Genomic DNA, 24713 nt, shown 5'->3' with positions numbered 1-24713 from the left:
CTACTGAGCCAAGGCCCGTCGGACAGTTTCGTGCCAGGGATAAGGAGCACACATACCGTCCAGGGGTCACCTGCTATGCTTGTGGTCAACAAGGGCATTATGCTAAACAGTGCCCGAAGCCAAGAGACTCGGCACCCAAGCCGAACAATGGTGGAAACAATCCCGCCCCCAAGCGCAACAACTTCAACCCCAGCAACAACCACGGGAAGGGTCACCTGAACCATGTGACCAGGGAAGAAGCGCAGAATGCCCCAGACATCGTGCTCAGTACGTTCCCTGTCAACACAGTACCTGCCACGGTTTTGTTTGATTCTGGAGCTTCCCATTCGTTCGTTTCGAAGAGTTTTGTTTCGCAACATGGTTTTCTGATACTTCCCTTGGAAAAATCTATGATCATCAAGTTCCCCGGAAACAAGCAAATCGCTCAGGGTTACTGCCAAGGAGTGGTCATTGAGTTCGAAGGACTGCAGTTCCACGCGAATCTCATCGTGTTAGAAAGTAAAGGACTGGATGTCATTTTAGGGATGGACTGGTTGACCACCAACAAAGGATTCATTGACTGTTTCAATCGGACCGTGATTCTCACTCACCATCACGGCAAGACAATAAGAGTTTCCGCTCAAGAAAGGCCACGATCACAGAAACCAAAGCTGAACAGAATGGACATTGCAGAACTGAGAAAAGTTCCAGTAGTATGCGAGTTCCCTGATGTGTTCCCAGAAGAACTACCAGGCATGCCACCAGACCGAGAGATAGAATTCAGCATTGAACTAGCACCTGGCACCGCTCCCATCTATAAGAAGCCTTATAGAATGGCACCCTCAGAATTGGTGGAGTTGAAGAAGCAGATAAAGGAATTATTGGACAAAGGATTCATTCGAGCCAGCTCCTCACCATGGGGTTCGCCTATGTTGTTCGCCAAGAAGAAGGATGGGACACTGAGACTGTGTATAGACTATCGAGCCCTCAATATGGTCACCATCAAAAACAAATATCCGATGCCACAGATAAATGATTTGTTTGACCAGCTCGCCCAAGCTAAGGTATTTTCAAAGATTGATTTGAGATCGGGATACCATCAACTGAAGGTACGGACAGAGGATATCCCCAAGACAGCTTTCACTTCCAGATATGGGTTATACGAGTTCACAGTGATGCCTTTTGGACTAACGAACGCCCCCGCATATTTCGTCCACCTCATGAACAAAGTGTTCATGAAATTCATGGACAAATTTGTGGTGGTATTCATTGACGATATTCTGGTTTACTCAAGGACACCCGAAGAGCATGCTGAGCACCTCAGAATTGTTTTGGGAGAATTGAGGAAACATCAGTTGTACGCCAAGTTTAGCAAATGCGAATTTTGGCTAAGACAAGTTGGTTTCTTAGGCCATATACTGAACCAAGAAGGCGTGGCCGTAGACCCAGAAAAGGTCAAGGCCATACTGGACTGGAAGCCGCCCGCCAACGTCACAGACGTGCGGAGTTTCCTAGGAATGGCCGGATATTACAGGAGATTTATTGAAGGATTCTCCACTGTGGCGAAACCTATGACCCAGTTACTCAAGAAGGACAAGAAATTCGTATGGACGGAAGCGTGCGAGCAGAGCTTCCAAGAACTCAAGAAGAAGCTGACAACCGCACCGGTCTTAACTGTACCAGACATACACAAAAGTTTTGAAGTGTATTGTGACGCGTCCCAAAAAGGTCTCGGATGTGTACTAATGCAGGATGGCAAAGTTGTCGCATATGCCTCCAGGCAGCTGCGAAAACATGAGGAAAATTACCCAACACATGACTTGGAGCTAGCAGCAGTCATACATGCACTCAAGGAGTGGAGGCACTTTCTGTTGGGAAATCGCTGTGAGATATATACGGACCATAAGAGCCTCAAATATATTTTCACGCAGCCAGAGCTGAATTTACGCCAATGACGCTGGTTGGAACTGGTCAAGGACTATGATGTTGGTATTCACTAACACCCAGGGAAAGCAAATGTAGTAGCCGATGCCCTTAGTCGAAACCCCAGCCCGGACAATGACGGTCAGCAAGAGTTGAGGCCTGAGTTTCAGCGAGAATTCGCTAGGCTCAACATGATGTTAGTCTCTGAGGGCACCGTATTGAACCTGGAGATACAACCCACCCTGGTGGAACAAATTAAGAAGGCTCAACAGGGACATCCCAGCATCGAAGGCATAAAGAAGAAAATGAACCTTGGTAAGGCTTCAGAGTTCGTCATAGACAGTGAAGGAACATTGTGGTACGGAGACAGACTTTGCGTATCTAACATTGAGGAACTCAAGCAACAGATTTTGACGGAGAGCTACACCGCTCCATACTCGATCCATCCTGGAGGAACCAAAATGTACAAGGACATTCAGGAAAGATTTTGGTGGCACGGTATGAAAAGAGATATAGCCACATTCATTGCTTGTTGCGATTCATGTCAGCGCATCAAGGCCGAGCATCAAAAGCCAGCAGGGCTACTCCAGCCTAACAGGATACCAGAGTGGAAATGGGATGAAATAGGAATGGACTTCATTGTCGGATTACCCCGGTCACAACGCGGAAATGACGCCATATGGGTCATCACGGACCGACTAACCAAGGTTGCTCATTTCATTCCCGTGAAAACTACCTACTCCACACAAAGACTGGCAAAACTTTATCTCTCCCGTATAGTTTGCTTGCACGGAATCCCAAAGACTATAATATCAGACCGAGGCACCCAATTCGTCTCCAAATTTTGGGATCACCTACAACAAGCTCTGGGCACGCAACTAGCTTTCAATACAGCATACCACCCTCAGACTGATGGACAAACGGAATGTGTAAACCAAATCCTAGAGGATATGCTGAGAGCCTGTGTGCTCACCTATGGATCCAGTTGGGAAGAGAGTCTGCCGTATGCCGAATTTACTTACAACAACAGTTACCAAGCCAGCTTGCAAATGGCACCCTTTGAAGCGTTGTACGGACGAAGGTGTCGTACCCCACTGAACTGGTCAGAAACAGGTGACAGCCGTATCTTCGGCCCAGACATGCTTAAAGAGGCCGAGGAGAAAGTTAAGCAAATCAGGGACAGACTCAAGACAGCACAGAGCAGACAAAAGAGCTACTATGATCAGAAGCATCGTGAGGTCAGCTTTGAACCCGGTGACTCCGTATACCTCCGAGTATCTCCTATGAGGGGTCTGCAACGGTTCAAAATTAAGGGGAAGCTAGCCCCAAGATTTATTGGACCATTTTGTGTAAAGGCACGAAGAGGCACGGTAGCTTACCAACTAGACCTACCCAAGGAGCTGTCAGACGTCCATGATGTATTCCACGTCTCTCAATTGAGAAAATGTGTGAGTAACCCGGAGAAGCATGTACCTCATGAGAACATCGACATGCAACCAGATCTCACCTACAGAGAAAGGCCAGTAAAGATTTTAGAAGAGTCTGAACGGAGGACCCGTCAGAAGACGACAAAAATTTTCAGGGTTCAGTGGAGCAACCACTCTGAGGATGAAGCTACATGGGAAAGGGAGGATTTCCTTCGAGCAGAGTATCCATATCTATTTGAGGATCAGGAGAAATCTCGAGGACGAGATTTTTCCTAAGGGGGTAGGTGTTGTGACACCCAAGTTTTTATTTGGATTTTTCAAAAGGGTTTTTATTTGACTTGAGGGGAGTGATCTAAAATTTTTCCTCAAGAGAACTCTCACTCTCAAATATTCTTCTGTATGGCAAAAGTTTTATTTGGATTCACCCAAGATCTGTCTTTGGTCTTGGAGGTTCTTGCTTTTCATTTTGGACTCAAAACAAAATACTTTTCACTTGGGAAAATAACTTTTGATAATCTTTTTTGAAAATGCACTATGGCTTTTGGAATAACCCTTTGCCACTTTCAACAATTCCTTCTTGCCATGGTCTTAGTGCAAATGCTCTCTCCTAACCCTTCCCTCACCTTTGGATCATGTTTGGCATCAAATCCAGCAAGTTGAACCTCCCCATGTGATTATTTCCATTTAAATTCTATTCAAATAAATTTCTGCCTTCTTTTCTAGCACTTGGAGATTTACAAAGGAACTCCACTTTCTGTCTTGATTTTTGGCCCCAAACTTCTTTCCCCTCCTAGTCCTTTGAACCCTCAACCAAGAACCATGAAGATCCACTGGTCTTCAGTTCAAATTTTTCAAACTACACTTGCTGCAAGTTTGGACCAGATTTGCCAAATTTGGTGAAATTCATTCAAAACCTTCTCCAAAAATTCCAAGTAAAATCAGGCAGCCACTGGGTGCATTGAGTGGTCACCTCACCAAGTTACAGCTCCAGAAAAATTTATCTCATAGCCAAAACCTTCTGTCGAACACCTGCAGTGCACTGTCTATGTCAAGTTCAGAAAATTCAGAGATTAAGTCAGTGGCCTGCTGTCGTTTTCTTCAGAGAAGGACGTCGATCTCGCCAGTGCCACCGCGTCGCCTTGCTCCTCGTCCCCTCCCCCTTGTTCCTGCACCGCACGAACGCCTGGCGCATTGCGGGCGTCGGCGACGAGCAGCAGAAGGTGCGCCGCCCCGTGACCGACGCCGGCGGCGGCTTTGCGGACGCCAGCGGGAGACACGGCGCCGACGACGCCACCCAGCGCCGCCCAAACCACCAGAGCCCGCCGCGTGGCCTTCCACTCCCCCGAACGTGCTGCCGCTCTCGTCGTGAACCGCAGGGCGCGGAGCGCGCTCTCTGCCGCCGTTGAGCCCGTGCGGTCACCTCACCATGGACCGACGCCATTACGCCAAGACCGACCCCGTTTAGCTGTGAAACGACTCCAGTAACCTCCACTGATGCTGCCTGGCCACTCAAACCACCTGCCAATCCACTGCTCCGCCGTAATCGCTCGCCGGAGATTCTCCGTTCACGGCCACCCCGTCGATCTGCCTATAAATAGAGGCCCCGAGCTTCAACTCGAGCACCCACCATCCCTACACTCCCCCTAGAGCACGCCTAGCCACTGGAAGAGCCCCGAGGAGGTCTCCATCCTCGACTCCGGCCGCCGCGACCCGCCACGGGATCCAGCCCGATTCGCCCCCGTCTGTGCTCCTCCGCCTCCATTCTCTTGCCAGTAGCTTCACCTTGCATCCCTCGTTCTGACCCGCGCCTCAATTTGTAGCTTGCAGCCCTCCACCAGAGTTCCCCATCCTCACCCGAGCCGCCGTCCGCCGGAGATAGTGTCGCCGTTGACGTAGTGCTCCCCATTGGACGAGTCCACCACCCACCGACGCGGAAGAAGACGCTGAAGCTCTTGGTACCCTCCGTTTCTCCTAACTCGCCGTGGTTCGACGCCGGCGTCCACCGCAGTCTTCGGGCGCCGGCGAGCTTTTTTAAACCTGACAGGTGGACCCCGCCTGTCAGCCTCTATTCTATTCTCCTTCGAACCGTTTTCTGTTGGCGCCTTCGGGCAAATATGTTTTCTCCTTTGCGCTTGCGCATTCCCAACCGAAGCGTTTTCTGTTTTCTCAGCTAAAACCCTGGAACTTTTCTGTTTCATTACAGATAAGTCCCTGGACAGAAACCTTTATAACTTCTTAATAAAAAGATATTTTTCAGTGATTCTTTTTCTGACAATCTTCAAATTTTGTCTAGTTTTTTTATGGGATTTATTTGAAAAAAAAATTGGAAAAGTTTCTGTGCATGTGTTGGTTTTCACGTTAGTACCCGTTTCGTGATTGCCGTAGGTTCCGGGAGAGGTGACGGAGCCGCGAACTTCGCCGAGCTAGACTCCGACTTCTCCGAACCAAGCAAGCATGTTTTGAACATTTGATATGATAGGTGTTTTGCATGTTTGCGTGAAAGTTGGTGCGTGGCATATGAGTGTCGGTAAATACCTCGTTGCTGGTAAGGCAACTACCCGGTTGTTCCAAAGTTGCGATGATCTCTGATGAGAGATGGCCTAATCATGTGGTGACATGAAGGGCAGCAAGGTGGTACTATTGTAGCATACCAGCCTTGCGTCATCCGACTTTCTCCGACGTTAACGTGGTTGGAGCCACGTTATCGTTCTTTTTCCGCATGTTCCAAAGTTGCAATGATCTCTGATGAGAGATGGCCTAATCATGTGGTGACATGAAGGGCAGCAAGGTGGTACTGTTGTAGCATACCAGCCTTGCGTCATCCGACTTTCTCCGACGTTAACGTGGTTGGAGCCGCGTTACCGTTCTTTCCCCCTTCCGTGCTACCACATGTCTCATTGCCAGGATGCGGTTTAGTAAGTTGGTAACCTCTTTCCGTGTACACACCAAACAGAGAGGCCGGGATGATGGTACCTTGGCCCAGGATTAAAGCCAGTCATCCGGTCAGGGGGCATGGGTGTTTCCGGTTGGGACCGAGAGGGGGGGCACCCCCTTAAAGCGCGCGTATAGAAATTTGATCCCATGCTACGCGAGGTTGTAGCCTCCCCGTCTCAAGGTTTTTCTTGAACGTTGCCGAGGGTGATCCCTGGCTTCGGATGGTTGAATTGGGTGTGTACTGGTTAGACGTGTTTCTTCCAAAACACCGTAGACGGAACTAGTCCCCGTGACTACTGAAATCCGTTGGCTGTGGTTAAGTACAAACTCTGCAGAGTCAACTCTTTCCAAATCATCGTATCCATGATCAAGTAATGAAAACATTATATCCATATCTATCCGCGTGGAAAACTTGTCCCCAGTGAACAAGCTCAAGTGGTAAATCCAGTTTTATCGTTATTCCTGTGGATGGACTAACTTTATTTTTGTCTCATGCTTGTGATAATTTATGTTCCCGAACTATTGTATTATTGAGCTACAATATAAGCCCTTTATGAGACGTCGCTCAGACATCCGACTGTGGCGTGTTCTTACTTCTTACTTTAATTATAAGCCCTTTATGTGATGTCGCTCAGACGTCCGACTGTGGCATGCACTGTCTTTATTTTCTGTTACAAGCCCTTTATGTGGTGTCGCCTCGACGCCCGACTGTGGCAATACTATTCTGCATTTTCCGCTCGAGGAGTCTTTCAGACACTCGTTTGGCACCAGTATTACTATTCTGCATTTTCCGCTCGAGGAGTCTTTCAGACACTCGTTTGGCACCAGTATTACTATTCTGCATTTTCCGCTCGAGGAGTCTTTCAGACACTCGCTTGGCACCCAGCATTTACTACCTCTATGTCTGATCGTACTGGTTAACTTATTCATGTACTTCATGTTCGCATTTGTTACATCTTATGTCCGAACTGTCTTGCGAGTACTTTCATAGTACTCACATGGCTTGTTGATTTGGCCAGATGTTGACGAAGGCGATCTCTTGGATGAAGAGTTTGATAGCGCGTCCGATGCCTAGAGGAGTCCCAGTCAGTCCTGCGCGATCCTGGATATTGGCCACTTGTATTGTTTACGCTTCCGCCACCCGCAATAAGTCTTCTCGAGCCTCACTCTGACGCTCGAAGAGCTGTAGTCTTATGGAATCATATCACTCGCTTTGCGGTGATATTTCCACCACCGTTATTATCGTGAGTTAGTAGTTTGCCACCCTATCCGCCGTATTGTTTTATCGGCGTGCATGTAATAAATTGTTGGGCAGTCTCTGCTCAACCTTGTATTATATTCAGTCTCAAAACAATCGTCAAGCATCAAACTTCTCTTAGTATTCAACACACTCATAAGAAAGTTTTTACTAGTCTTGAATACCTAGCATATTAGGATTAAGAAAATTACCATGCTGTTTAAAACTCTCAAAATAATATAAGTGAAGCATGAGAGAATAATAGTTTCTATAAAACAAAACCACCACCGTGCTCTAAAAGATATAAGTGAAGCACTAGAGCAAAAACTATATAGCTCAAAAGATATAAGTGAAGATCAATGAGTAGTCGAATAATTATGCAACTATGTGAAGACTCTCCCATTTAATAATTTCAGATCTTAGTATTTTTTTCAAACAGCAAGCAAAGCTAAAGAAAATAAAATGACGCTCCAAGCAAAACACATATCATATGGTGAATAAAAATATAGCTCCAAGTAAAGTTACCGATGAACGAAGACGAAAGAGGGGATGCCATCCGGGGCATCCCCAAGCTTAGACGCTTGGTTACCCTTGAATATTACCTTGGGGTGCCTTGGGCATCCCCAAGCTTAGGCTCTTGCCACTCCTTATTCCATAGTCCATCGAATCTTTACCCAAAACTTGAAAACTTCACAACACAAAACTCAACAGAAAACTCGTGAGCTCCGTTAGCAAAAGAAAACAAAACACCACTTCAAGCTACTGTAATGAACTCATTCTTTATTTATATTGGTGTTAAACCTACTGTATTCCAACTTCTCTATGGTTTATAAACTATTTTACTGACCATAGAGTCATCAAAATAAGCAAACAACACACGAAAAACAGAATCTGTCAAAAACAGAACAGTCTGTAGTAATCTGTAACTAACGCAAACTTCTGGAACTCAAAAAATTCTAAAATAAATTTGTGGACCTGAGGAATTTGTCTAGTAATCATATGCAAAAAGAATAAACTAAATATCACTCTCCAGTAAAAAGTTTTAGCTAATCTTGTGAGCGCTAAGGTTTCTGTTTTTTACAGCATGATCATAAAGACTTCACCCAAGTCTTCCCAAAGGTTCTACTTGGCACAAACACTAATTAAAACATAAAACCTCATCTTAACAGAAGCTAGATGGATTATTTATTACTAAACAGAACCAAAAAGCAAGAAACTAAAATAAAATTGGGTTGCCTCCCAACAAGCGCTAACGTTTAACGCCCCTAGCTAGGCATGATGATTTCAATGATGCTCACATAAAAGATAAGGATTGAAACATAAAGAGAGCATCATGAAGAATATGACTAGCACATTTAAGTCTAACCCACTTCCTATGCATAGGGATTTTGTGAGCAAACAACTTATGGGAACAATAATCAACTAGCATAGGAAGGCAAAACAAGCATAACTTCAAAACTTTAAGCACATAGAGAGGAAACTTGATATTATTGCAATTCCTAATAGCATATATTCCTCCCTCATAATAATTTTCAGTAGCATCATGAATGAATTAAAAAATATAACCAGCACCTAAAGCATTCTTTTCATGATCTACTTGCACAGAAATTTTACTACTCTCCACATAAGCAAAATTCTTCTCATTCGGAATAGTGGGAGTATCATAAGAGACTTGAATACTATAAATTGTTTCCACATTAAAAGAGTGATGTTCAGAAAAAGGGTAATCATAATCATTCCAAGTTTTATAAATATAATCATCTCTACTTTTTATAGCACACGTATCATCACAATAATCATCATAAGTAGGAGGCATGCTATCATCGTAATAAATTTGCTCATCAAAACTTGGGAGGCTAAAAATATCATCTTCATTAAACGTAGCATCCCCAAGCTTGGGACAAACATTAATTGCAGCAAATATATTCTCAAAAACATCATCTTCATCAAACATAGCATCCCCAAGCTTGGGCCTTTTCATATCATAAGCATAATCACTCTCATCATTAATACTATGGATAGCACCAATAGTATAGCAATTATCATCATCACGATGAGTAATAGGCGCAACATCATTTGGGAGAGATACCTTTCTACCTTTGCTTCTCCGTCTTTTTTTCTTCTTCTTCACATCATGTGTGGGTTTAACCCTCTTTTTTGAGCTCCTTATTGATGAGATTGGTTGAATAGAAGGCTCCTCCTCGTTACCTGATTCATCATAAGAAATAATAGGAGGATATTGGGAAGAATCTTCCCTTTCATTAGTATTCTCTTCATCTTCTATTTGTTTTCTTTTCTTTATGTAATTGGCAATATAAGGATTTTCAATGCAATTCACCGCACAATACATATAAACTTCTTCTAGATCAAATCCAAGAAGTTTATAACGGGAAAATTCTGGAAGATAGTTAGTTATACGTTTCATTTCTTCGTAACCCATAAGCAACCTAAGTTCATTATAATGTGCAAGGGAAATCAAGTCATCACAATTTTTGGACACGATTAGATCATGAAACAACTTGCATCGGATAGTTAAATGACCCCGTTCATTGCAAAGTTCACAAGTACGGCCAAGAAAATTTAAATTTTCAGCACAAACATCTAGCCTTTCCTGCAACAATTTAGTTTCTAAATGCTTAGGCCTCTTGCAATATCTATCTTCCCTATTTGGTGTGTACTTGCAAACCCAATGCACTCCACAAAAATTGACATGTTTATAGGAGACATTTTCATCATAACTAGTGCAATCATCATTAGTACTATGGATATTCAAAGAGTTCATACTAACAATATTGCAATCATGCTCATCATTCAAAGATTTAGTGCCAAACATTTTATAGACTTCTTTTTCTAGCACTTGAGCACAATTTTCCTTTCCATCATTCTCACGAAAGATATTAAAAAGATGAAGCGTATGAGAAAAATTCACTTCCATTTTTTTGGTAGTTTTCTTTTATAAACTAAACTAGTGCTAAAACAAGAAACAAAAAGATTCGATTGCAAGATCTAAAGATATACCTTCAAGCACTCACCTCCCCGGCAACGGCGCCAGAAACTGCTTCATGCCTACTACGCAACCTTCTTCTTGTAGACGTTGTTGGGCCTCCAAGTGCAGAGGTTTGTAGGACAGTAGCAAATTTCCCTCAAGTGGATGACCTAAGGTTTATCAATCCGTGGGAGGCGTAGGATGAAGATGGTCTCTCTCAAGCAACCCTGCAAGCAAATAACAAAGAGTCTCTTGTGTCCCCAACACACCCAATACAATGGTAAATTGTATAGGTGCACTAGTTCGGCGAAGAGATGGTGATACAAGTGCAATATGGATGGTAGAGATATAGGTTTTTGTAATCTGAAAATATAAAAACAGCAAGGTAACTAATGATAAAAGTGAGCGTAAATGGTATTGCAATGCTAGGAAACAAGGCCTAGGGTTCATACTTTCACTAGTGCAAGTTCTCTCAACAATAATAACATAATTGGATCACATAACTATCCCTCAACATGCAACAAAGAGTCACTCCAAAGTCACTAATAGCGGAGAACAAACGAAGAGATTATGGTAGGGTACGAAACCACCTCAAAGTTATTCTTTCCGATCAATCCATTGGGCTATTCCTATAAGTGTCACAAACAGCCCTAGAGTTCATAGTAAAATAACACCTTAAGACACACATCAACCAAAACCCTAATGTCACCTAGATACTCCAATGTCACCTCAAGTATCCGTGGGTCTGATTATACGATATGCATCACACAATCTCAGATTCATCTATTCAACCAACACATAGAACCTCAAGGAGTGCCCCAAAGTTTCTACCGGAGAGTCAAGACGAAAACGTGTGCCAACCCCTATGCATAGGTTCATGGGCGGAACCCGCAAGTTGATCACCAAAACATACATCAAGTGAATCAATAGAATAACCCATTGTCACCACGGTTATCCAACGCAAGACATACATCAAGTGTTCTCAAATCATTAAATACTCAATCCGATAAGATAACTTCAAAGGGAAAACTCAATCCATTACAAGAGAGTAGAGGAGGAGAAACATCATAAGATCCAACTATAATAGCAAAGCTCGCGATACATCAAGATCGTGCCAAATCAAGAACATGAGAGAGAGAGAGATCAAACACATAGCTACTGGTACATACCCTCAGCCCCGAGGGTGAACTACTCCCTCCTCGTCATGGAGAGCACCGGGATGATGAAGATGGCTACCGGTGAGGGATCCCCCCCCCCCTCCGGCAGGGTGCCGGAACAGGGTCCCTATTGGTTTTGGTGGCTACAGAGGCTTGCGGCGGCGGAACTCCCGATCTCTTCTGTTCCCCGATGGTTTTAGGGTATATTGGTATATATAGGAGGAAGAAATACGTCAGGGGAGCCACGAGGGGCCCACGAGGGTGGAGGGCACGCCCAGGGGGGTGGGCGCGCCCCCTGCCTCGTGCCCTCCTCGTTGATCCCCTGACGTGCAGTCCAAGTCTCCCATATTGCTTTCTTTCCAAAAATAACTTTTCCGAAGGTTTCATCCCGTTTGGACTCCGTTTGATATTCCTTTTCTGCAAAACACTGAAACAACGAAAAAAAATAGGAACTGGCACTGGGCTCTGGGTCAATAGGTTAGTCCCAAAAATCATATAAAAGTGCTTAGTAAAGCCCATTAATCATCCAAAACAGAATATAATATAGCATGAAGCAATCAAAAATTATAGATACATTGCAGACGTATCACAGGGCATACGGTTCAGTCCAATGAACTGTTTGCGATGAGGCGGAACAAAAGAAACGGGCAGCCTGATGAAGGCGTGTGCGATATACAACATACGGTTCACTCGGATGAACTGTTTGTGATTAGGCAACACAAAAGAAACGGTCAGCCAGATCAAGGTGTGTGTGATTGAGGGCATACGCTTCAGAAGGATTAACTGTTTGCGATTAGGCAACAGAACAGAAACGGGTCAGCCAGATCAAAGTGTCTGTGATTGATGGCATACACTTCACATGGATGAACTGTTTGCGATTAGCCACAACAAACTGAACAGTTAGATAGATCAACGTGTGTGCGCTAGACGGGCGCGCACATTCTAATTAAAAGAAGCGTGCGCAATGGTAATAACGAGCGCGCACGGTTGTTGGAACAAGACGTGTGCTGGCATTGCCTATTGCGGTGCACCCTATGGTGCAAACGCCACGTATGCGGCCAAGAAGGCGTACGTGCCCACGTTACGCCTTCTGGGAATAGTGTCGCACTTATAACCGTCAGTAAATTTTGAGCATGCGTCCCGTCACATTCCAAATTACAAACCTGTTCACACCGATCAAAACCTAATGGTTTCCCACTTAGGAGCGTATTACTACTCGGTTATAAATACTACTACTCCAAGATGACTGCACATTCCTCCTCAACTCCTCATCCACAAAAATAAACAAGTCATTCATCATCGTTCCCTTTGCGTCTGTCATGGCCAGCGTGAGTTCTGGGTCGAGAGATTGCCACCAGGGAGATGCGAGCATGGAAGCGGAAGCACGAGAGATGTCTCGCCTCGCCGCAAATGCAGCCGGCATGTCTTGCCGCGCGGCCATAGCAGCACAGAGGTCCCGCCGCGCTGCCGAAGCAGCACGCAGGTCTCGCCGCGCCGTCGATGCGGCAGACTGGTCCGGCCGCGCCGTGGAAGCAGAAGAGATGTCCCGCTGCACCGCGAATGCAGCAGAGATGTCCTCCCACGCCGCGGCAGCCTGGGAAAATGTCTCGTGGGCAGGCGAGGACTCTTACAGGCGCATGCATGCGATCGTCCATAGCCAGATGGATCAGAGATCTGGCTGGGCGAGGTTGCATGATGACATGAAAGCCTCTTTTGCCGGCGTCATCCGGCAACTAAATGAGAGCAATGCGAAGCTCCGGGCCGAGCACGACCTGTTGAGGGCGAAGATCGTCGGAAGTGCGGAGCAGCAGGAGGAGACCACTACCTTGTTGAAGAGGACCGGTGTCATCGTCGAGAAACTTATGGACGAGAATGCCATGATGCGCATCAAGCGCAGAAGGCTGGTGGAGGAATCCGTGGATGCTCTCAAGCAGCATCTTGGGGACAAGAAAGAGCTCATCGCCGCTCGCCGCGGAGACTAGTTCCCGCGGCCTGGAGCAACGTAGAGATCGGCAAGCCAGATCGTTGTCTTCCTTATTCTTTTTCCCTTGTGTATTTCGGGCGTTGCCGCATGTGGCTTTTTTTAATTATGTTCCTAAATATGTAAGACAATTATTATCCACTTTCATCGTCCTTATATTCATCATGCTTGCTATAAGTCGCAGTCGATGCTATATAGGTCCGTTAGATCTTACATCAAGATCCGTGCAAAACTTTCTTTTCAGATTTATATTTTTCTCTCTTAAATCTTAGTCCAGTGAGACATATAGCCACGCCGTAGAACAGGGGCTCGGGCGCCATTAATGGAGACGTTGGGAGGGAGGTGCGCGGTGGGTAGCGGTCAAAGGGCTCTCCTCCCGATGAGCACGTGCAGGGGTCTGATCGCACGCCTCCCGTACTCAAATAGCTACCCCGCACGGCACCTCCTAGCCAATAAAAAAGGGGACGCGTGGCGGCACGTAATTGGTAAGTAGAATGCCCACGGTTTCAATAATACTTGTGTTTCCGATTTGTAACGTGACAGCACTTGTTCCAAAATGACTTTGTTGATTGTTAAGGTGTGCGCCTTCGCAAATCGGCCAAAAAGTACCGCAGCATGTTGGTGCCATGTCATGACACCATGCCAAGTTTCATGATTTTCAGGCGTGTTTTGGATTTATAGGAATTAAGAAAGCAAGTTTCTCAATCTTTCCGGCCGAGGCACGACGCCCAGATGTTTGAATTTCATTCCCATTTCTTGCATGTGACCTAGAAATTCACCCAAGGACACACATGTGATTTTTCAACCAACTTTGGTGCACTGGAGCATGTTCTTGTAGTTCAATTTTGAATTATGCACATTAAATGCGCAAAAACTCAATTAATGTATAAAAAGGCTAAACGAACCCGAAATAATTCCAAAATTTAGCACGATACTTCTATTTGGTCTAATCTGCCTGTGTAAAAAAATTAAGGCAGGAGAAGGCAGTGTACGTATGTCATTTCGCACACGGGGGTGACACGTTCCCTCTCGGAACCACGAGCCTTCTTGAGGGAAGCTCCGGTTTGCAAGAAGCTTACACCTAAGCTTGTCCCAATTCGGCCAAAAAAATTACCGCGGCATGTTGGTGCCATGTCATGACACCATGCCAAGTTTCATGATTTTCAGGCGTGTTTTGGATTTACGGGAATTAAAAAACCAAGTTTCTCAATCTTTCCGGCCGAGGCACGACGCCCACATGTTTGAATTTCATTCCCATTTCTTGCATTGGACCTATAAATTCACCCAATGACACACATGTGATTTTTCAACCAACTTTGGTGCACTGGAGCATGTGCTTGTAGTTCAAATTTGAATTATGCGCATTAAATGGGCAGAAACTCAATTAATGTATAAAAAAGGCCAAACGAACCCGGAATAATTCCAAAATTTAGCACGATACTTCTATTTGATCTAATCTTCCTGTGAAAAAAATTAAGGCGGGAGAAGGTAGTGTACGTATCTCGTTTCGCACACGGAGGTGACACGTTCCCTCTCGGAACCACGAGCCTTCTTGAGGGAAGCTCCGGTTTCAAGAAGTTTACACCAAAGCTTGTCCCAATTCGGCCAAAAAAATTACCGCAGCATGTTGGTGCCATGTCATGACACCATGCCAAGTTTCATGATTTTCAGGCGTGTGATACGTCTCCGACGTATCTATAATTTATGAAGTATTCATGCTATTATATTATCCATCTTGGATGTTTAATGGGCTTTACTATGCGCTTTTATATTATTTTTGGGACTAACCTATTAACCCAGAGCCCAGTGCCAGTTTCTGTTTTTTCCCTTGTTTTAGTGTTTTGCAGAAAAGGAATATCAAACGGAGTCCAAACGGAATAAAACCTTCGAGAGAGTTATTTTTGGAATGGAAGCAATCCAGGAGACTTGGAGTGCATGTCAGGGAATCAACGAGGAGAGCACGAGGCAGTGGGACGCGCCTACCCCCTGGGCGTGCCCTCCACCCTCGTGGGCCCCTCGTGGCTCCCCTGACCGACTTCTTTCGCCTATATATATCCATATACCCTAAAAACATCGAAGAACAAAATAGATCGGGAGTTCCGCCGCCGCAAGCCTCTGTAGCCACCAAAAACCAATCGGGACCCTGTTCCGACACCCTGCCGGATGGGGGGGATCCCTCTTCGGTGGCCATCTTCATCATCCCGGCGCTCTCCATGATGAGGAGGGAGTAGTTCACCCTCGGAGCTGAGGGTATGTACCAGTAGCTATGTGTTTGATCTCTCTCTCTCTCTCTCTCTCTCTCTCTCGTGTTCTTGATATGGCACGATCTTGATGTACCACGAGCTTTGCTATTATAGTTGGATCTTATGATGTTTCTCCCCCTCTACTCTCTTGTAATGGATTGAGTTTTCCCTTTGAAGTTATCTTATCGGATTGAGTCTTTAAGGATTTGAGAACACTTGTTGTATGTCTTTCCGTGCTTATCTGTGGTGGCAATGGGATATCACGTGATCCACTTGATGTATGTTTTTGGTGATCAACTTGCGGGTTCCGCCCATGAACCTATGCATAAGGGTTGGCACACATTTTCGTCTTGACTCTTCGGTAGAAACTTTGGGGCACTCTTTGAAGTACTTTGTGTTGGTTGAATAGATGAATCTGAGATTGTGTGATGCATATCGTATAATCATACCCATGGATACTTGAGGTGACATTGGAGTATCTAGGTGACATTAGGGTTTTGGTTGATTTGTGTCTTAAGGTGTTATTCTAGTACGAACTCTATGATAGATTGAACGGAAAGAATAGCTTCATGTTATTTTACCACGGACTCTTGAATAGATCGATCAGAAAGGATAACTTTGAGGTGGTTTCGTACCCTACCATAATGTCTTCATTTGTTCTCCGCTATTAGTAACTTTGGAGTGACTCTTTGTTGCATGTTGAGGGATATTTATATGATCCAATTATGTTATTATTGTTGAGAGAACTTGCACTAGTGAAAGTATGAACCCTAGGCCTTGTTTCCTAGCGTTGCAATACCGTTTACGCTAACTTTTATCATTAGTTACCTTGCTGTTTTTATATTTTCAGATTACAAAAACCTATATCTACCATCCATATTGCACTTGTATCACCATCTCTTCGCCGAACTAGTGCACCTATACAATTTACCATTGTATTGGGTGTGTTGGGGACACAAGAGACTCTTTTTTATTTGGTTGCAGGGTTGTTTGAGAGAGACCATCTTCAACCTACGCCTCCCACGGATTGATAAACCTTAGGTCATCCACTTGAGGGAAATTTGCTACTGTCCTACAAACCTCTGCACTTGGAGGCCCAACAACGTCTACAAGAAGAAGGTTGCATAGTAGACATCAGCGTGTTTTCGATTTACATGAATTAAAAAACCAAGTTTCTCAATCTTTCCGGCCGAGCCACGACACCTAGATGTTTGAATTTCATTCCATTTCTTGCATGGGACCTATAAATTCACCCAAAGACACACATGTGATTTTTCAACAAACTTTGGTGCATTGGAGCATGTGCTTATAGTTCAAATTTGAATTATGCACATTAAATGCCCAGAAACTCAATTAATGCATAAAAATGCCAAACAAATCCAGAATAATTCCAACTTTAAACACGACACTCATGTACTAGTTGCATGTTCACTGTACGTAAATGTTCTAGCAATTCAAACACCATCTTTTCCCTCCGTAACACCATTTTGTCTTTCAAAATATAATGAAAAAATCAGGTATACCACAAACAGTATACTAGAAAGAATCGTGTGGGATGCGATATAAAATATCTTGGCGCACCGTCTTGTCTGGCTTACGCAGGAAGCTTCGTCGTGTACAGTCCACCGCCCCCGCTTGAACCACACTTGCGCGCCAGTTTCTCGCGGCACCGAGCGAAATTTTTTTGCCACCGCGGAAATATCTATCTCCCCGCCCCCCTCCCTCCTACCAAAAGCCACATTTCCACTATTCCTCCTTGCTTTCCAAGTTCAAACCTTCACTGCTGCTTACTGACAGCTCAACCTCCTCGCTGACGACCCTTCTTCTTGCAGCGCCGCCTCCTCTCCGGCTACCCTTCTTCTTGCAGTGCCACCTCCTCGCCGGCGACCCTTCTTCTTGCAGCGCCGCCTCCTCGCCGGCGACCCTTCTTCTTGCTACGCGACCTCCTCGCTGCCGACCCTTCTTCTTGCTGCGCGGCCTCGTCGATATGGTCAGGTAATCCAGACCCCACCCACACCATCCTCCTTTCCCGTCCCACATGGCCCGACCGACGGCGCAACACCTTCCACCGAAATCACTGCCTCCCTCCTCCAATTAAGCACCGCCCACAGCCATTTTGCACGCAGTATAACGTGGAGCTCAGTAGCATGCGGCCGCACGCGCGCACGAGGTCGCTATGGCTGCCATGTGTGTCGACCGCCAGATCTTGGAGGAGCACCTCGTCTTTGAGGCCACCGTTGACACCGCCACGTGGTTGTCTACTTTAAAATATAGTTCGTGCTATTTTCTCGAGGCCACCACCAGTGCCTTCTAGTGATTTGTCCTCTGTAATGTTAATATGCAATCTGATGTTCAGTTAACAGTTTGGTCCTCTGAAATGTAATGTTCAGTTAACACTTTGGTTCAACAATTGCTACATTTCGTAGTACAATCTGATGTTCAGTTAATAGTTTGGTCCTCTGAAATGTAATGTTTAGTTAACACTTTGGTCCAAAAATTGCTACATTTCATAGTACAATCTGATGTCCAGTTAACAGTTTGGTCATCTGAAATGTAATGTTCATTTAACACTTTGGTCCAACAATTGCTACATTTCATAGTACTGTTCTCAAGCATTCTTTGTTTTGTTAACTGTCTTATCTTCTAGTACATGTTTCTATTATGCAATCTCGTGCTCAGTTAACTATTTTGGTTCATTTGGTCTGCTGTCCACTTAACTATTTGGTTAAGTTCCGCAATTTGATTTTCATTTGCTGTGGGTACAATTTTGTATTGTTATGCATGTGACACCAATCGAATTTGGCTGTACTCAATACATATTCTATTGATAGTATGACAACTCTCAGTTAACCTAATCAAGATCTTCCTTTTGTGTGTTGCAGGGAAATAATGGGAGACACTGCGGTTTACCATCGAGGTTTGTTCAAGCAGGGTCCTTTGGCTAATAGCACATTATTGTGCAGTTGCAGGAATCATTCTAATATTTAGGTTTCTTACAATTTGGTCTTGCACATGTAGGTCTTGCTGTCAGAGGCTTATACCCACTCTTTGACCCATTTTGCATATGGGGAAATGAGATGTCCATGAATATCAGTCAAGTCAAGAAACTCAGAAAGATTATTAGGATGAAGAAACTTGCGACGAATAACAGCAAGATCTTTGTTTGCACAATGAAGAAGACATCAGTCAACTATAGGATGGTACCAACTCTTTTACCATGTTTTTACCCCTTGCGCCATTTCAAAATTTACAACAGCGATTTATACATAGCTTTGTTTTTAGTACTTTTCAGAGCAGTTCACCGATGATTACCTCTCAAACCACCTGCATGGTCAAGAGGCGAGGAAGGTACTCATTCAACACCCACGGTCCAATATTGAAGTCTTGCTGAAGAGGACGAAGGTTGGGCGGGCAATTATCCATAGCCACTGGCCTAAAGTTGCAAGGACATTCAACATCACTGAAGGCTCAATATTTGCCTTCCGCTTCTGCAGTTTCCCATATGAGATTCATCTGTCTATTTACCGTGTGTGATGCTACTTTCCAAAGGTTTTTGATGCTGCATGTGAAACTTGGTGTTGTTGTGTAATGGCGGAACTGAGTGCCGAAGCTATCTGATGTAATTCGATTATGAAATCCTGGTTGCTTTTATATGGATATGAAATATCTGACGTGTTTTATAAGAAATATCAGTTTGATTAGCACATGGATTATCAATAATAGGCTAATTACCCTGCTTATTGGAGTTTTCTATTGCAGACGGTTACTCAGACAGCACCGTGGGCGATGAACTCAAACAACCCGCACGGTTTCTAGAAAGTAGGCGTGTTTGATCAACTAACAATCACACACGGCTTCTGGCAGCGAACTGTTTGCGTTAGGCCACCTTACACAAACGTTTCCACACAAAAAACTGTGTGTGATATACATACCTACAGAAATAATTTTTTGGGATTCACCGTGTGGGATGTACATACCTACGGAAATAATTTTCTGGGATTCATCGTGTGGGATGTACATACCTACGGAAATGATTTTCTGGGATTCACCGTGTGATATGTACATACCAATGGAAATGATTGGGTTTCGATGCCTCGCCCGATCGCACACGAGCTCATTTGGTGTCCCAGGAGGGCCTATCCCCGACGGTTTCTGGGTCATGTGGGAAGGATCCCCCTATCGCCCACACTCACTTGGCGACGGTTCCAAATATCGTTGCGGAAAGGGGTTAAAAACCGTTTGTATAGCACGTCGTTGTACCAGTGTTTCTTTATCTTTAACAAACCAACAAGTCCTTACCAAACCAAATAAAATTGTAGAAAAAAATTAGGTAGGTAAATCACGAGCAATTTGGTAATATTTATTTACACAACCACATTAATATGAAAAATCACATGCTAACTTACAAGAATAACTCTACTCCTAAAAGGGGAGTTGGTAGTCTCGCCTCACTCCCACCAACGCCTCTGCAAACTCTATATGACGACCACGAGCGTCTTATAGATGACATTTCGCTCAAGCACAACCAACTTTGGCGGGCTCATTTAAAGCGTGCATTAACTTAATCAAATCGACACTTTCCCAAAACAACTTCATGCATTAACTCATTAAAATCAAATCTTCAGAAAATCTCAGCTAACTCCAACTTTCCTTACCTTCCACTACTAATACCAAATCAAATCAAATCTTACCAAAACATCAACTATAATCAAAGTTGGCTAACCCATTTGACGTGTGCACATGTTTTTTTTTGTTTTTTTCTATGGTTCGTTTTTTGGTTTCCTTTTTTCTGTTTCCTTTTTTCTATGATCAATAGGTTGGTTTTTTTCTCGGCGTACTACTAGAATCAGCACAGACCTGTATGCCATGGTGAGTTGGTAGCATCGCCTCCATTTCGGTTAAACCTCCCCCATCGATTTTTTCTATCCCACCAATTTTTATTTAAATTGGTTTTTAGCCCAATGATCTATTTAATTCTATTTTTATCTGCCAAATTTAGTAATGTTGTTATGGAAAGTTTTCACCCACGGTGATCCTAATTAATCAATCTTTAAAGACCAAATCTATGGAAAATCGATGTTTCATAACACAAGGCACATTTATGGAAAGGAATCAATGTCAACTGCATCATGGATATATACTTAAATTCCTTGATTAAAGAGTTTTTAGCTCTTGATATTTTATTATGGTTGTCGATGTATCCTTTCACATATCACTCTGAGAAACATCTTTTGCTGGGAGAAAAAAATAAAGGAATAAAGGGAGAGTGATTTACCAGTAAAAAAATTAGTCGCCAAGGTAGTCTGGTGTACAAGAAGATTTTGAATATGTATGCGAGATACAGTTAATGTTGAATTATTAAAATATATATGCCCTCGTTGCAATGCACGGGAAATTAACTAGTATCGGTGGTAGGATACTTGAAGTGTCATTATTATGTTTCGGTACAACAGTTTTAGCTGAATCTATCATTGACGTGAGATTATGTGGGATGCCCACTTGTCTCGTTCAAAATTATGTGGAAACATGTGGGCCTCCTACTTATATTATGTGATGGATGTGGATGTGGATCTGGATGGGGGTTGGTGTTGTTCTTCTCAATTATGGCTATCTGAGCGAAATAATTTTCCTACTTTAGAAAATGCGAAAAATTGCATTTCATTAGAGATGGATTTGCAACAAATTGCATGAGCGAGCAATTCATATTTTTTTCATCAAGTCGGACAATGTTTTAGTTAGGATAGAAGGCTAAATGCATTACTTGGTTGCTTATGATGGACACAGTGCCATGCATGCCCAACAACGTACGTCATATTTTTGTGGAATGTACGACATCCAACAGTATGCTACAACGTGGCAATGGCTCGGGAGACATCGGATCTGCCTTCTTTGCTCGGGAGTATCACGGCGGCGCACGCCTTCTACCCCTTGATGGGGGTGGCGGATCGGCACGAACACGGGGGGAGAGATCAAGGCGGAGAGTGGGGTGGTTGGCAGGGGACTCCTCCTTGGCGGTCCGTGGAGAAGTACGGTGTGAAGGAGAGAGGACGCCATGGTGAAGGTGAGGTGGGCATCATCCGGTTTTAAAGGAGAGGGCCCAATGTCCAGCTATGGCGGGAAACCGAGCGGGAAGGGGAGGGTCTGGCGGGAAAAGGAAAGGGTGCATCGTGGGATGATGTTTTTGTGTTGGGCCCACGTGTTGGAGATAAGATGATGGATAGTCTGGACAACCACATTTCCCGCAAGGGGAGGGGATCAAAGTGGAGAGCAGGGCGGTGGTGATCGACACGAACACGAGGGGAGGGGATCGGGGCGGAGAGTGGGGCGGTTGGTGGGGGACCCCTCCTTGACGGTCCGTGGAGAAGTATGGTTTGAAGGAGAGAGGGTGTCATTGCAAAGATGAGGTGTGCCCAACAATGGACATCATATTTTTTTTGGAATGCATGACATTCAACTCTATGTTACAACCTGGAAATGGCTCAGCAGACATTGGGTCTGCCTTCTTGACTCGAGGGGGCGACATCACAGGCAGTGCACGCCTCTTACCCCCTGATGGGGGTGGCGGATCAGCATGAACACGGGGTAGGGGATCAGGGCAGAGAGCGGGGCGGTTAGTGGGGGACTCCTCCTTGGCGGTCCATGGAGAAGTATGGTGTGAAAGAGAGAGGGTGCCATGGCGAAGGTGTGGTGGGCATCATCCGGCTATAAAGAAGAGGGATCCAACGAGAAATGTCCCTCTACAGTGGGAAACCGAGCGGGAAGGGGAGGGTCCGACGGGAAAAGGGAAGGGTGTGTCATGGGGTGGGGTTTTGTTTTGGGCCCACATGTTTGAGATAACATGACGAATTGTCCGGACAACAACATTTCCCCCGAGGGAAGGGGATCAGAGTGGAGAGCGGGGAGGGTGGCCGATCGGCGCGAACACGAGAGGAGGGGATCAGGAGGGAGCGAGGCGGTTGGTGGGGGACTCCTCCTTGGCGGTCCGAGGATAAGTATGGTGTGAAGGAGAGAGGGCGCCATGACGAAGATGAGGTGTGCCCAACAACGGACATAATATTTTTGTGGAATGCACGGCATTCAACTGTATGTTACAATGTGGCAATGGCTCGGGAGACATTGGATCTACCCTTTTGGCTTGGATTGGGGGGGTCATGGGCAGCGCACGACTCTTACCCCTTGATAGGGGTGGCGGATCGGCACAAACATGGGGGAGGGGATCAGGGCGGAGAGCAGGGTGGTCGATGGGAGACTCCTCCTTAGCAGTCCAAGGAGAAATACAGTGTGAAGGAGAGAGGGGGGATCAGGGCGGAGAGCATTGCGGTCGATGGGAGACTCCTCCTTAGTAGTCCAAGGAGAAATACGGTGTGAAGGAGAGAGGGAGTCATGATGGAGGTGAGGCGGGCGTCATCCGGTTAAACCAAGCGGGAAGAGGAGGGTTCGGCAAGGAAAATAAAAGGGTGCATCATGGGGTGGGGTTTTTGTGTTCATCCCACATGTTGGAGATAACATGATGAATAGTTCGGACAACCTCATTTCTCCCCCACATATAGTCTGGATTTGGGAGAGCCCGGACTGTTCAGACGATTGGATTTTGGGGAGCCTGCTAGGCTCCCATTTGATCCGAACACGCCCGAATGTACGAGAAAGAAATTCTTTCATTCATTTATATGCATTGTAGCCCGTAGCAACATGCGGACGTTCTACTAATTTATATGAGTTGCAATGCACAAGCAATTGTCTGATCAACTTAAAAAGCTAACACAAACCAACCGTCCCTCAGTCACGACTCACGACCATATAGGCGGCTAAAAACCTCATAACTCCCCAAAAGATTTTTTACGAAGCAAGAAGAACAATGAAACAGAGGCGCTAAGTGAGCAACTCGATAACTAAGCATTCATGCGTAATTGTTGAAGACGGCATGACAATCTCGAATTGCGAGATCAAATAGCTCATGTGTCCTCCGCGGCCATAGAACCCTCCACTGTTGAAGAAAGAAGATCATATGATGTGAACAAGCCAAAAGAAAAAATCATTCAGATGTCTAACTGTTACGTGTATGTATTCCAAAGTGCCTACCAAGTCGCCATCATCCTTTTCCAAATATAATAAGCCCTCTCTCTCATTGCACCTAATCCACTCTAAGAACTTGCTAGGATTCCATCGCAGTACATAAAGGGCACAAGCTATATGAGGGGCCCTGACTGGTCAAATTTTGTGACCCTGTAGCAATCATGGAATGCTTGCCACACAAAAACACTTATCTTCAAAAAAGGACTTTGATTTTTTTTTCTTCCAGAGTTTAGCCAAATGAAAGGTTAAGGCACTATACATGGAACTTGTAGAGTACTCCCCATTCTTATTGCACGCGCACAATCATCATCTGGCTTATCAGAGAGATATCACAGAGTATCTGTATAAATTTCCCAAATAATTTGTATCCTCACTCCCAGATGATCTCTTAACTAGACATCCAACATTGCGAATTCAAATCATTACACTTATGCGTCCCCTCTCATCCCTCTCGTCGCTTCCATCGTCGCCTCTCGTCCCTCTCGCATCGCCTCCCCCGCGGGTGGCTCAGGAGGGCTCAGCCGCCGCCACCTAGTAACCCTCCAGCACCCTTCTCCCTCTCTGCCGCTGCCGATGGTCGGCGCCGGGCAAAGCCCGTGCGTGCGACGGCGGCGGCGGAGGGTCTCTCCCCCCTCTCCCGGATCCGTGGCGGCGCGGGCGTCCTGATTCGGCGGGTGCGGCCCTCCCATCAGTGTGGCGGATCCCGGAGGTGGCGGGCTCGCGGTGGTGCACGGGCGCCCAGATCCACGGGTGTGGGACTCCCGGCAGCGTGC

The sequence above is a fragment of the Aegilops tauschii genome, chromosome 5, assembly GCF_002575655.3.
Source record: "Aegilops tauschii subsp. strangulata cultivar AL8/78 chromosome 5, Aet v6.0, whole genome shotgun sequence".
In the NCBI taxonomy this organism is placed as follows: Eukaryota; Viridiplantae; Streptophyta; class Magnoliopsida; order Poales; family Poaceae; genus Aegilops; species Aegilops tauschii.
This window is presented reverse-complemented; position numbering follows the sequence as displayed.